The 14,808-nt window shown below is 32.8% G+C and overlaps 15 non-coding genes across 15 annotated transcripts; all 15 read right to left on the reverse strand.

Moving 5' to 3' along the window:
• Positions 1-6,124: 6,124 nt before the first annotated feature.
• Positions 6,125-6,197, reverse strand: Trnaa-agc. The gene has a single exon. It is a non-coding gene; the product is annotated as a tRNA-Ala (tRNA).
• A 99-nt stretch (positions 6,198-6,296) lies between these two features.
• Trnaa-ugc lies at positions 6,297-6,369 on the reverse strand. The gene has a single exon. It is a non-coding gene; the product is annotated as a tRNA-Ala (tRNA).
• A 120-nt stretch (positions 6,370-6,489) lies between these two features.
• Positions 6,490-6,562, reverse strand: Trnaa-ugc. Its single transcript has one exon. It is a non-coding gene; the product is annotated as a tRNA-Ala (tRNA).
• Positions 6,563-6,932: 370 nt separating this feature from the next.
• On the reverse strand, positions 6,933-7,005 carry Trnaa-ugc. Its single transcript has one exon. It is a non-coding gene; the product is annotated as a tRNA-Ala (tRNA).
• A 98-nt stretch (positions 7,006-7,103) lies between these two features.
• Positions 7,104-7,176, reverse strand: Trnaa-ugc. Its single transcript has one exon. It is a non-coding gene; the product is annotated as a tRNA-Ala (tRNA).
• Positions 7,177-7,923: 747 nt separating this feature from the next.
• On the reverse strand, positions 7,924-8,054 carry Trnaa-ugc. Its single transcript has 2 exons — positions 8,018-8,054; positions 7,924-7,959 (listed from the first exon to the last, which is right to left on the reverse strand). It is a non-coding gene; the product is annotated as a tRNA-Ala (tRNA).
• A 472-nt stretch (positions 8,055-8,526) lies between these two features.
• Trnaa-ugc lies at positions 8,527-8,599 on the reverse strand. Its single transcript has one exon. It is a non-coding gene; the product is annotated as a tRNA-Ala (tRNA).
• A 1,171-nt stretch (positions 8,600-9,770) lies between these two features.
• Trnaa-ugc lies at positions 9,771-9,843 on the reverse strand. Its single transcript has one exon. It is a non-coding gene; the product is annotated as a tRNA-Ala (tRNA).
• Positions 9,844-10,477: 634 nt separating this feature from the next.
• Trnaa-ugc lies at positions 10,478-10,550 on the reverse strand. The gene has a single exon. It is a non-coding gene; the product is annotated as a tRNA-Ala (tRNA).
• Positions 10,551-10,670: 120 nt separating this feature from the next.
• Positions 10,671-10,741, reverse strand: Trnaa-ugc. Its single transcript has one exon. It is a non-coding gene; the product is annotated as a tRNA-Ala (tRNA).
• A 1,621-nt stretch (positions 10,742-12,362) lies between these two features.
• On the reverse strand, positions 12,363-12,435 carry Trnaa-ugc. The gene has a single exon. It is a non-coding gene; the product is annotated as a tRNA-Ala (tRNA).
• An 869-nt stretch (positions 12,436-13,304) lies between these two features.
• Trnaa-ugc lies at positions 13,305-13,377 on the reverse strand. The gene has a single exon. It is a non-coding gene; the product is annotated as a tRNA-Ala (tRNA).
• A 463-nt stretch (positions 13,378-13,840) lies between these two features.
• Positions 13,841-13,913, reverse strand: Trnaa-ugc. The gene has a single exon. It is a non-coding gene; the product is annotated as a tRNA-Ala (tRNA).
• Positions 13,914-14,007: 94 nt separating this feature from the next.
• On the reverse strand, positions 14,008-14,080 carry Trnaa-ugc. Its single transcript has one exon. It is a non-coding gene; the product is annotated as a tRNA-Ala (tRNA).
• A 614-nt stretch (positions 14,081-14,694) lies between these two features.
• On the reverse strand, positions 14,695-14,767 carry Trnaa-ugc. Its single transcript has one exon. It is a non-coding gene; the product is annotated as a tRNA-Ala (tRNA).
• Between the last annotated feature and the right edge of the window lie 41 nt (positions 14,768-14,808).

A 14,808-nucleotide genomic window follows, 5' to 3' on the forward strand; every position in this document is an offset into this window, starting at 1 on the left:
AAAAATATTTTATTAGGAGAACAGCACACATATTCATATTAATTTCTTTATGGATAGATGTGTGTTCATACTTATATATATTAAACTCATTTTATTGTCATATATATAAAGTATTTTCTGACACTAAAAAATATTTTATTAGGAGAACAGACACACATATTCATATTAATTTCTTTATGGATAGATGTGTGTTCATACTTATATATATTAAACTCATTTTATTGTCATATATATATAAAGTATTTTCTGACACTAAAAAATATTTTATTAGGAGAACAGACACACATATTCATATTAATTTCTTTATGGATAGATGTGTGTTCATACTTATATATATTAAACTCATTTTATTGTCATATATATAAAGTATTTTCTGACACTAAAAAATATTTTATTAGGAGAACAGACACACATATTCATATTAATTTCTTTATGGATAGATGTGTGTTCATACTTATATATATTAAACTCATTTTATTGTCATATATATATAAAGTATTTTCTGACACTAAAAATATTTTATTAGGAGAACAGACACACATATTCATATTAATTTCTTTATGGATAGATGTGTGTTCATACTTATATATATTAAACTCATTTTATTGTCATATATATATAAAGTATTTTCTGACACTAAAAAATATTTTTTATTAGGAGAACAGACACACATATTCATATTAATTTCTTTATGGATAGTTGTGTGTTCATACTTATATATATTAAACTCATTTTATTGTCATATATATAAAGTATTTTCTGACACTAAAAAATATTTTATTAGGAGAACAGACACTCATATTCATATTAATTTCTTTATCGATAGATGTGTGTTCATACTTATACATATTAAACTCATTTTATTGTCATATATATATAAAGTATTTTCTGACACTAAAAAATATTTTATCAGGAGAACAGACACACATATTCATATTAATTTCTTTATGGATAGATGTGTGTTCATACTTATATATATTAACTCATTTTATTGTCATATATATATAAAGTATTTTCTGACACTAAAAAATATTTTATTAGGAGAACAGACACACATATTCATATTAATTTCTTTATGGATAGATGTGTGTTCATACTTATAGATATTAAACTCATTTTATTGTCATATATATATAAAGTATTTTCTGACACTTGCAAAATTTTCAAAAAAATTTTATTAGGAAAACAGACACTCATATTCATATTAATTTCTTTATCGGAGATGTGTGTTCATACTTATATATATTAAACTCATTTTATTGTCATATATATAAAGTATTTTCTGACACTAAAAAATATTTTATCAGGAGAACAGACACACATATTCATATTAATTTCTTTATGGATAGATGTGTGTTCATACTTATATATATTAAACTCATTTTATTGTCATATATATATAAAGTATTTTCTGACACTAAAAAATATTTTATTAGGAGAACAGACACACATATTCATATTAATTTCTTTATGGATAGATGTGTGTTCATACTTATAGATATTAAACTCATTTTATTGTCATATATATATAAAGTATTTTCTGACACTTGCAAAATTTTCAAAAAAATATTTTATTAGGAAACAGACACTCATATTCATATTAATTTCTTTATCGATAGTGTGTGTTCATACTTATATATATTAAACTCATTTTATTGTCATATATATATAAAGTATTTTCTGACACTAAAAATATTTTATCAGGAGAACAGACACACATATTCATATTAATTTCTTTATGGATAGATGTGTGTTCATACTTATATATATTAAACTCATTTTATTGTCATATATATATAAAGTATTTTCTGACACTAAAAAATATTTTATTAGGAGAACAGACACACATATTCATATTAATTTCTTTATGGATAGATGTGTGTTCATACTTATAGATATTAAACTCATTTTATTGTCATATATATATAAAGTATTTTCTGACACTTGCAAAATTTTCAAAAAATATTTTATTAGGAAACAGACACTCATATTCATATTAATTTCTTTATCGATAGATGTGTGTTCATACTTATATATATTAAACTCATTTTATTGTCATATATATATAAAGTATTTTCTGACACTAAAAAATATTTTATCAGGAGAACAGACACACATATTCATATTAATTTCTTTATGGATAGATGTGTGTTCATACTTATATATTAAACTCATTTTATTGTCATATATATATAAAGTATTTTCTGACACTAAAAAATATTTTATTAGGAGAACAGACACACATATTCATATTAATTTCTTTATGGATAGTGTGTGTTCATACTTATATATATTAAACTCATTTTATTGTCATATATATATAAAGTATTTTCTGACACTTGCAAAATTTTCAAAAAATTTTTAAGGAAACAGACACTCATATTCATATTAATTTCTTTATCGATAGATGTGTGTTCATACTTATATATATTAAACTCATTTTATTGTCATATATATATAAAGTATTTTCTGACACTAAAAAATATTTTATTAGGAGAACAGACACACATATTCATATTAATTTCTTTATGGATAGATGTGTGTTCATACTTATAGATATTAAACTCATTTTATTGTCATATATATATAAAGTATTCTATGACACTTGCAAATTTTTCAAAAAAATATTTTATTAGGAGAACAGACACTCATATTCATATTAATTTCTTTATCGATAGATGTGTGTTCATACTTATATATATTAAACTCATTTTATTGTCATATATATATATATATATATTATTTTCTGACACTTGCAAAATTTTTCAAAAAATATTTTATTAGTAGAACAGACACTCATATTCATATTAATTTCTTTATCGATAGATGTGTGTTCATACTTATATATATTAAACTCATTTTATTGTCATATATATATAAAGTATTTTCTGACACTAAAAAATATTTTATCAGGAGAACAGACACACATATTCATATTAATTTCTTTATGGATAGATGTGTGTTCATACTTATATATATTAAACTCATTTTATTGTCATATATATATAAAGTATTTTCTGACACTAAAAATATTTTATTAGGAGAACAGACACACATATTCATATTAATTTCTTTATGGATAGATGTGTGTTCATACTTATAGATATTAAACTCATTTTATTGTCATATATATATAAAGTATTTTCTGACACTTGCAAAATTTTCAAAAAAATATTTTATTAGGAGACAGACACTCATATTCATATTAATTTCTTTATCGATAGATGTGTGTTCATACTTATATATATTAAACTCATTTTATTGTCATATATATATATATTTTATATCTATATATATATTTAAAAAGTAAAAAAACAAAAAATAAATAATTTTCTCCTGACACTTGCAAAATTTTTTCACAAAATATATTTTATTAGGAGAACAGACACTCATATTCATATTAATTTCTTTATCGATAGATGTGTGTTCATACTTATATATATTAAACTCATTTTATTGTCATATATATATAAAGTATTTTCTGACACTAAAAAATATTTTATCAGGAGAACAGACACACATATTCATATTAATTTCTTTATGGATAGATGTGTGTTCATACTTATATATATTAACTCATTTTACATTTTATTGTCATATATATATAAAGTATTTTCTGACACTAAAAAATATTTTATTAGGAGAACAGACACACATATTCATATTAATTTCTTTATGGATAGATGTGTGTTCATACTTATAGATATTAAACTCATTTTATTGTCATATATATATAAAGTATTTTCTGACACTTGCAAAATTTTTCAAAAAAATATTTTATTAGTAGAACAGACACTCATATTCATATTAATTTCTTTATCGATAGATGTGTGTTCATACTTATATATATTAAACTCATTTTATTGTCATATATATATAAAGTATTTTCTGACACTAAAAAATATTTTATCAGGAGAACAGACACACATATTCATATTAATTTCTTTATGGATAGATGTGTGTTCATACTTATATATATTAAACTCATTTTATTGTCATATATATATAAAGTATTTTCTGACACTAAAAATATTTTATTAGGAGAACAGACACACATATTCATATTAATTTCTTTATGGATAGATGTGTGTTCATACTTATAGATATTAAACTCATTTTATTGTCATATATATATAAAGTATTTTCTGACACTTGCAAAATTTTCAAAAAAATATTTTATTAGGAAAACAGACACTCATATTCATATTAATTTCTTTATCGATAGATGTGTGTTCATACTTATATATATTAAACTCATTTTATTGTCATATATATATAAAGTATTTTCTGACACTAAAAATATTTTATCAGGAGAACAGACACACATATTCATATTAATTTCTTTATGGATAGATGTGTGTTCATACTTATATATATTAAACTCATTTTATTGTCATATATATAAAGTATTTTCTGACACTAAAAAATATTTTATTAGGAGAACAGACACACATATTCATATTAATTTCTTTATCGATAGATGTGTGTTCATACTTATAGATATTAAACTCATTTTATTGTCATATATATATATAAAGTATTTTCTGACACTAAAAATATTTTTTTAGGAGAACAGACACTCATATTCATATTAATTTCTTTATCGATAGATGTGTGTTCATACTTATATATATTAAACTCATTTTATTGTCATATATATATAAAGTATTTTCTGACACTAAAAATATTTTATCAGGAGAACAGACACACATATTCATATTAATTTCTTTATGGATAGATGTGTGTTCATACTTATATATATTAAACTCATTTTATTGTCATATATATATAAAGTATTTTCTGACACTAAAAAATATTTTATTAGGAGAACAGACACACATATTCATATTAATTTCTTTATGGATAGATGTGTGTTCATACTTATAGATATTAAACTCATTTTATTGTCATATATATATAAAGTATTTTCTGACACTTGCAAAATTTTCAAAAAAATATTTTATTAGGAAAACAGACACTCATATTCATATTAATTTCTTTATCGATAGATGTGTGTTCATACTTATATATATTAAACTCATTTTATTGTCATATATATATAAAGTATTTTCTGACACTAAAAAATATTTTATTAGGAGAACAGACACACATATTCATATTAATTTCTTTATGGATAGATGTGTGTTCATACTTATAGATATTAAACTCATTTTATTGTCATATATATATAAAGTATTTTCTGACACTGCAAAATTTTCAAAAAATATTTTATAGGAGAACACACTCATATTCATATTAATTTCTTTATCGATAGATGTGTGTTCATACTTATATATATTAAACTCATTTTATTGTCATATATATATAAAGTATTTTCTGACACTAAAAATATTTTATCAGGAGAACAGACACACATATTCATATTAATTTCTTTATGGATAGATGTGTGTTCATACTTATATATATTAAACTCATTTTATTGTCATATATATATAAAGTATTTTCTGACACTAAAAAATATTTTATTAGGAGAACAGACACACATATTCATATTAATTTCTTTATGGATAGATGTGTGTTCATACTTATAGATATTAAACTCATTTTATTGTCATATATATATAAAGTATTTTCTGACACTTGCAAAATTTTCAAAAAATATTTTATTAGGAGAACAGACACACATATTCATATTAATTTCTTTCTTTATCGATAGATGTGTGTTCATACTATATATATTAAACTCATTTTATTGTCATTATAATATATATATATATATATATATATAATAGATATATATATATATAAAGTATTTTTCTGACACTTGCAAAATTTTTCAAAAAAATATTTTATTAGGAGAACAGACACTCATATTCATATTAATTTCTTTATCGATAGATGTGTGTTCATACTTATATATATTAAACTCATTTTATTGTCATATATATAAAGTATTTTCTGACACTAAAAATATTTTTATTAGGAGAACAGACACACATATTCGGGTTTTATACTTAACAATCACATAATTTTTTATATCATCACAAGACATGAAAAAGTAGGATTTGGAAGCGCCGGGTATGGATCCCGGTACTTCTCACATGCTAAGCAACAACCACTCACATCAATTTCTATCGCTAGGAAAACATAAAATAGTAAGATTTGAAAGCGCCGGATATCGATCCCGGTATCTCTCACATGCTAAGCGAGCGCTCTACCAATTAAGCTACGCCCTCGCCAAGTGACATTATTTTATACCAATTCTCTACGGGTTTTATACTTAACAATCATTCACAACAATTTTTATCATCATCAAGACATAAAAAAGTAGGATTTGGAAGCGTCGGGTATCGACCCCGGTACCTCTCACATGCAAAGCGAGCGCTCTACCAACTGAGCTACGCCCCCGGCAAGTGATATCATTTTATTCAAAAATTCTACGGGTTTTATACTTAACAATCACATTTTCATCACAAAGACATAAAAAAGTAAGATTTGGAAGTTACCAAGATATAAAATAGTAAGATTTGGAAGCGCCGGGTATCGATTCCGGTACCTCTCACATGCAAAGCGAGCGCTCTACCAATTGAGCTACGCCCCCGGCAAGTGACAACATTTTATTCAAAGATTCTACGGGTTTTATACTTAACAATCATTCACACAACAATTTTTATCATCACCAAGACATAAAAAAGTAGGATTTGGAAGCGTCGGGTATCGATCCCGGTGCTTCTCAAATGCTAAGCAACAACCACTTACATCAATTTTTATCGCTACCAAAACATAAAATAGTAAGATTTGAAAGCGCCGGATATCGATCCCGGTATCTCTGACATGCTAAGCGAGCGCTTAACCACTTGCGCTACGCCCCCGGCAAGTAACGCCATTTTTTTCAAAGGTTTCACGGGTTTTGTACTCAACAACCACTCACATCAATATTCATCGCCACCAAAACATACAATAGTAAGATTTGGAAACGTCGGGTATCGATCCCGGTACCTCTCACATGCAAAGCGAGCGCTCTACCAATTGAGCTACGCCTCCTGGAAGTGACATTATTTTATTCAAAGATTCTACGGGTTTTATACTTAACAATCATTCACAACAATTTTTAGCATCAACAAGACATAAAAAACAGGATTTGGAAGCGCCGGGCATCGATCCTGGTACCTCTCACATGCAAAGCGAGAGCTCTACCAATTGAGCTACGCCCCCGGCAAATGTCATTATTTTGTTCAAAGATTCTACGGGTTTTATACTTAACAATCACAATAATTTTTATCATCACCAAGACATAAAAAAGTAAGATTTGGAAGTGCCGGGCATCGATCCTGGTACCTCTCACATGCTAAGCAAAGGTTTACGTGTTTTATATTCCACTCACAATAATTTTTATCGCCACCAAGACAAAAAATATTAACATTCGGAAGCGCCGGGTATCGATTCCGGTACCTCTCACATGCAAAGCGAGCGCTCTACCAATAGAGATACGCCCCGCAAGTGACATCATTTTATATCAAAGATTCTACGGGTTTTATTCTTAACAATCACATTATCATCACGAAGACATGAAAAAAGTAAGATTTGGAAGTTACCAAGATAAAATAGTAAGATTTGCAAGCGCCATTGCAAGACATGCAAAGCAAGCGCTCTACCAATTGAGCTACGTCCCCCAGCAAGTAACACTATTTTATTCAAAGATTCTACGGGTTTTATACTTAACAATCACTCACATTATCATCACGAAGACATAAAAAGTAAGATTTGGAAGTTACCAAGATATAAAACAGCAAGATTTGGAAGCGCCAGGTATCGATCCCGGTACCTCTCACATGCAAAGCGAGCAAATTGAGCTACGCCCACGCCAAGTGACATTAATGTATTCAACGTTTCTACGGGTTTTATACTTAACAATCGTTCACAACAATTTTTATCATCACCAAGACATAAAAAAGTAGGATTTGGAAGCGCCGGGTATCGATCCCGGTACTTCTCACATGCTAAGCAATAACCACTCACATCAATTCTTATTGCTACCAAAACTTACTTACTCACATGCAAAGCGAGCGCTCTACCAATTGAGCTACGCCCCCGTCGAGTGACCCTCTTTTATTCAAATATTCTACGGGTTTTATACTTAACAATCACAATAATTTTTATCATCACCAAGACATGAAAAAGTAGGATTTCGAAGCGCCGGGTATCGATCCCGGTACTTCTCACATGCTAAGCAACAACCACTCACATCAATCGCTAGGAAAACATAAAATAGTAAGACTTGAAAGCGCCGGATATCGATCCCGGTATCTCTCACATGCTAAGCGAGCGCTGAACCACTGAAAAGGTTTCACGGGTTTTGTACTCAACAACCACACACATCAATATTTATCGCCACGAAAACATAAAATCCTCTCCCGGTACCTCTCACATGCAAAGCGAGCGCTCTACCAATTGAGCTATGCCCCCTGAAAGTGACATTATTTTATACAAAGTTTCTACGGGTTTTACACTTAACAATCATTCACAACAATTTTTATCATCAGCAAGACATAAAAAAGTAGGATTTGGAAGCGCCGGGTATCGATCCCGGTACCTCTCACATGCAAAGCGAGCGCTCTACTAATTGAGCTACGCCCCCGGCAAGTGACATTATTTTATTCAAAAATTCTACGGGTTTTACACTTAACAATCATTCACATTATCATCACAAAGACATAAAAAGTAAGATTTGGAAGTTACCAAGATATAAAATAGTAAGATTTGGAAGCACCGGGTATCGATCTCGGTACTTCTCACATGCAAAGCGAGCGCTCTACCAATTGAGCTACGCCCCCGGAAAGAGACATTATTTTATTCAAAGATTCTACGGGTTTTATACTTAACAAAGAGAAAGAAAGAGACAATAATTTTTATCATCACCAAGACTTAAAAAAGTAAGATTTGGAAGAGCCGGGCATCAATCCTGGTACCTCTCACATGCTAAGCAAAGGTTTCACGTGTTTTATACTCAACAACCACTCACATCAATATTTATCGCCACCAAAACATAAAGTAGTAAGATTTGGAAACGCCGGGTATCGATCCCGGTACCTCTCACATGCAAAGAGCAGCGCTCTACCAATTGAGCTACGCCCCCGTCAAGTGACCCCATTTTATTCAAATTTCTACGGGTTTTATATTAACAATCACACAATAATTTTATCATCACAAGACATAAAAAAGTAGGATTTGAAGCGCCGGATATCGACCCCGGTACTTCTCACATGCTAAGCAACACCACCACTCACATCAATTCTATCGCTAGAAAATAAAATAGTAAGATTTGAAAGCGCCGGGTATCGATCCCGGTAACTCTCACATGCAAAGCGAGCGCTCTACTAATTGAGCTACGCCTCCGGCAAGTGATATTATTTTATTCAAAGATTGTACGGGTTTTATACTTAACAAAGAGAAAGAAAGAGATACTCACAATAATTTTTATGATCACCAAGACTTAAAAAAGTAAGACTTGGAAGCTCCGGGCTCCGGGCATCGATCCTGGTACTTCTCACATGCTAAGCAAAGGTTTCACGTGTTTTATACTCAACAACCACTCACAATAATTTTTATCGCCACCAAGACAAAAAATAGTAAGATTTGAAAGCGCCGGATATCGATCCCGGTATCTCTCACATGCTAAGCGAGCGTTTAACCACTTGAGCTACGCCCCTGGCGAGTAACGACACTTTTTTCGAAGGTTTCACGGGTTTTGTACTCAAGAACCACTCACATCCATATTTATCGCCACCAAAACATAAAGTAGTAAGATTTGGAAACGCCGGGTATCGATCCCGGTACCTCTCACATGCAAAGCGAGCGCTCTACCAATTGAGCTACGCCCCCGCCAAGTGACATTAATTTATTCAACGTTTCTACGGATTTTATACTTAACAATCATTCACAACAATTTTTATCATCACCAAGACATAAAAAAGTAGGATTTGGAAGCGCCGGGTATCGATCTCGGTACTTCTCACATGCTAAGCAATAACCACTCACATCAATTTTTATCGCTACCAAAACATAATATAGGAAGATTTTGAAGCGACGGGTATCGATCCCGGTACCTCTCACATGCAAAGCAAGCGCTCTACCAATTGAGCTACGCCCCCGTCAAGTGACCATATTTTATTCAAATATTCTACGGGTTTTATACTTAACAATCACAATAATTTTTATCATCACCAAGACATGAAAAAGTAGGTTTGGAAGCGCGCCGGGTATGGATCCCGGTACTTCTCACATGCTAAGCAACAACCACTCACATCAATTTCTATCGCTAGGAAAACATAAAATAGTAAGATTTGAAAGCGCCGGATATCGATTCCGGTATCTCTCACATGCTAAGCGAGCGCTTTACCAATTGAGCTACGCCCCCGCCAAGTGACATTATTTTATACAAATTCTCTACGGGTTTTATACTTAACAATCATTCACAACAATTTTTATCATCAGCAAGACATAAAAAAGTAGGATTTGGAAGCGTCGGGTATCGATCCCGGTACCTCTCACATGCAAAGCGAGCGCTCTACCAACTGAGCTACGCCCCCGGCAAGTGATATCATTTTATTCAAAAATTCTACGGGTTTTATACTTAACAATCACATTTTCATCACAAAGACATAAAAAAGTAAGATTTGGAAGTTACCAAGATATAAAATAGTAAGATTTGGAAGCGCCGGGTATCGATCCCGGTACCTCACATGCAAAGCGAGCGCTCTACCAATTGAGCTACGCCCCCGGCAAGTGACAACATTTTATTCAAAGATTCTACGGGTTTTATACTTAACAATCATTCACAACAATTTTTATCATCACCAAGACATAAAAAAGTAGGATTTGGAAGCGTCGGGTATCGATCCCGGTGCTTCTCAAATGCTAAGCAACAACCACTTACATCAATTTTTATCGCTACCAAAACATAAAATAGTAAGATTTGAAAGCGCCGGATATCGATCCCGGTATCTCTGACATGCTAAGCGAGCGCTTAACCACTTGCGCTACGCCCCCGGCAAGTAACGCCATTTTTTTCAAAAGTTTCACGGGTTTTGTACTCAACAACCACTCACATCAATATTCATCGCCACCAAAACATACAATAGTAAGATTGTAACAATTTTTATCATCAGCAAGACATAAAAAAGTAGGATTTGGAAGCGCCGGGTATCGACCCCGGTACCTCTCACATGCAAAGCGTGCGCTCTGCTAATTGAGCTACGCCCCCGGCAAGTGACATTATTTTATTCAAAAATTCTACGGGTTTTACACTTAACAATCACTCACATTATCATCACAAAGACATAAAAAGTAAGATTTGGAAGTTACCAGGATATAAAATAGTAAGATTTGGAAGCACCGGGTATCGATCCCGGTACCGTACTTCTCACATGCAAAGCGAGCGGTCTACCAATTGAGCTACGCCCCCGGAAAGTGACATTATTTTATTCAAAGATTCTACGGGTTTTATACTTAACAAAGAGAAAGAAAGAGATACAATAATTTTTATCATCACCAAGACTTAAAAAAGTAAGATTTGGAAGAGCCGAGGCATAATCCTGGTACCTCTCACATGCTAAGGCAAAGGTTTCACGTGTTTTATACTCAACAACCACTCACAATAATTTTTATCGCCACCAAGACAAAAAATAGTAAGATTTGAAGGCGCCCGGATATCGATCCGGTATCTCTCACATGCTAAGCGAGCGTTTCACCACTTGAGCTACGCCCCTGGCAAGTAACAAAATTTTTTTTCAAAGTTTATACGGGTTTTCTACTCAACTACCACATACATCAATATTTATCGCCACCAAAACATAAAATAGTAAGATTCGGAAACACCGGGTATCGATCGGTATTTTTCACGTGTAAAGCAAGCGCTCTACCAATTGAGCTACGCTCCCTGGAAGTAACATTATTTTATTCAAAGATTTTACGGGTTTTAAACTTAACAATTATTTACAACAATTTTTATCATCACCAAGACATAAAAAATGGGATTTGGAAGCGCCGGGTATCGATCCCAGTACCTCTGACATGCAAAGCGAGCGCTCTACCAATTGAGCTACGCCCCGCCAAGTGACATTATTTTATTCAAAGATTCTACGGGTTTTATACTTAACAATCATTCACAACAATTTTTATCATCACCAAGACATAAAAAAGCAGGATTTGGAAGCGCCGGGTATCGATTCCGGTACCTCTCACATGCAAAGCGAGCGTTCTACCAATAGAGATACGCCCCCGGCAAGTGACATCATTTTATTCAAAGATTCTACGGGTTTTTTACTTAACAATCACATTATCATCACGAAGACATAAAAAAGTAAGATTTGGAAGTTACCAAGATATAAAATAAGAAGACTTGGAAGCGCCGGGTATCGATCCCGGTACCTCTCACACGCAAAGCGAGCGCTCTACCAATTGAGCTACGCCCCCGTCAAGTGACCCTATTTTATTCAAATATTCTACGGGTTTTATACTTAACAATCACACAATAATTTTTATCATCACCAAGACATAAAAAAGTAGGATTTGGAAGCGCCGGGTATCGATCCCGGTACTTCTCACATGCTAAGCAACAACCACTCACATCAATTTCTATCGCTAGGAAAACATAAAATAGTAAGATTTGAAAGCGCCGGGTATCGATCCCGGTAACTCTCACATGCAAAGCGAGCGCTCTATACTAATTGAGCTACGCCCCGGCAAGTGATATTATTTTTCAAAGATTGTACGGGTTTTTATACTTAAAAATCACTCACATTATCATCACGATACATAAAAGAGTAAGATTTGGACGTTACCAAGATATAAAATAGAAAGATTTGGAAGCACCGGGTATCGATCCCGGTACCTCTCACATGTAAAGCGAGCGCTCTACAAATTGAGCTACGTCCCCGGAAAGTAACATTATTTTATTCAAAGATTCTACGGGTTTTATACTTAACAAAGAGAAAGAAAGAGATACTCACAATAATTTTTATGATCACCAAGACTTAAAAAAGTAAGCCTTGGAAGCTCCGGGCATCGATCCAGGTACCTCTCACATGCTAAGCAAAGGTTTCACGTGTTTTATACTCAACAACCACTCACAATAATTTTTATCGCCACCAAGACAAAAAATAGTAAGATTTGAAAGCGCCGGATATCGATCCCGGTATCTCTCACATGCTAAGCGAGCGTTTAACCACTTGAGCTACGCCCCTGGCGAGTAACGACATTTTTTTCGAAGGTTTCACGGGTTTTGTACTCAACAACCACTCACATCCATATTTATCGCCACCAAAACATAAAATAGTAAGATTTGGAAACGCCGGGTATCGATCCCGGTACCTCTCACATGCAAAGCGAGCGCTCTACCAATTGAGCTACGCCCCCGCCAAGTGACATTAATTTATTCAACGTTTCTACGGGTTTTATACTTAACAATCATTCACAACAATTTTTATCATCACCAAGACATAAAAAAGTAGGATTTGGAAGCGCCGGGTATCGATCCCGGTACTTCTCACATGCTAAGCAATAACCACTCACATCAATTTTTATCGCTACCAAAACATAATATAGTAAGATTTGGAAGCGACGGGTATCGATCCCGGTACCTCTCACATGCAAAGCGAGCGCTCTATCAATTGAGCTACGCCCCCGTCAAGTGACCATATTTTATTCAAATATTCTACGGGTTTTATACTTAACAATCACACAATAATTTTTATCATCACCAAGACATGAAAAAGTAGGATTTGTAAGCGCCGGGTATGGATCCCGGTACTTCTCACATGCTAAGCAATAACCACTCACATCAATTTTTATCGCTACCAAAACATAATATAGTAAGATTTGGAAACGCCGGGTGTCGATCCCGGTACCTCTCACATGCAAAGCGAGCGCTCTACCAACTGAGCTACGCCCCCGGCAAGTGATAATATTTTATTCAAAGATTCTACGGGTTCTATACTTAACAATCACATTATCATCACGAAGACATTATCATCACGAAGTAAGATTTGGAAGCGCCGGGTATCGATCCCGGTACCTCTCACATGCAAAGCGAGCGCTCTACCAATTGAGCTACGCCCCCGGCAAGTGACAACATTTTATTCAAAGATTCTACGGGTTTTATACTTATGCCCCCGCCAAGCGAGATTATCTTATTCAAAGTTTATACGGGTTTTCTACTCAACTACCACATACATCAATATTTATCGCCACCAAAACATAAAATAGTAAGATTCGGAAACACCGGGTATCGATCGGTATTTTTCACGTGCAAAGCAAGCGCTCTACCAATTGAGCTACGCTCCCTGGAAGTAACATTATTTTATTCAAAGATTTTACGGGTTTTAAACTTAACAATTATTCACAACAATTTTTATCATCACCAAGACATAAAAAAATGGGATTTGGAAGCGCCGGGTATCGATCCCGGTACTTCTCACATGCTAAGCAAAGACATAAAAAAGTAGGATTTGGAAGCGTCGGGTATCAATTTTTATCGCTACCAAAACATAAAATAGTAAGATTTGAAAGCGCCGGATATCGATCCCGGTATCTCTGACATGCTAAGCGAGCGCTTAACCACTTGCGCTACGCCCCCGGCAAGTAACGCCATTTTTTTCAAAGGTTTCACGGGTTTTGTACTCAACAACCACTCACATCAATATTCATCGCCACCAAAACATACATAGTAAGATTTGGAAGCTCCGGGTATCGATCCCGGTACCTCTCACATGCAAAGCGAGCGTTCTACCAATTGAGCTACGCCCCCGGCAAGTGACATTATTTTATTCAAAGATTCTACGGGTTTTA

This window comes from Ctenocephalides felis, unplaced genomic scaffold, assembly GCF_003426905.1.
Source record: "Ctenocephalides felis isolate EL2017-DRISC unplaced genomic scaffold, ASM342690v1 CF-g0.4_SCAFFOLD_01492, whole genome shotgun sequence".
NCBI classification, from domain to species: Eukaryota; Metazoa; Arthropoda; class Insecta; order Siphonaptera; family Pulicidae; genus Ctenocephalides; species Ctenocephalides felis.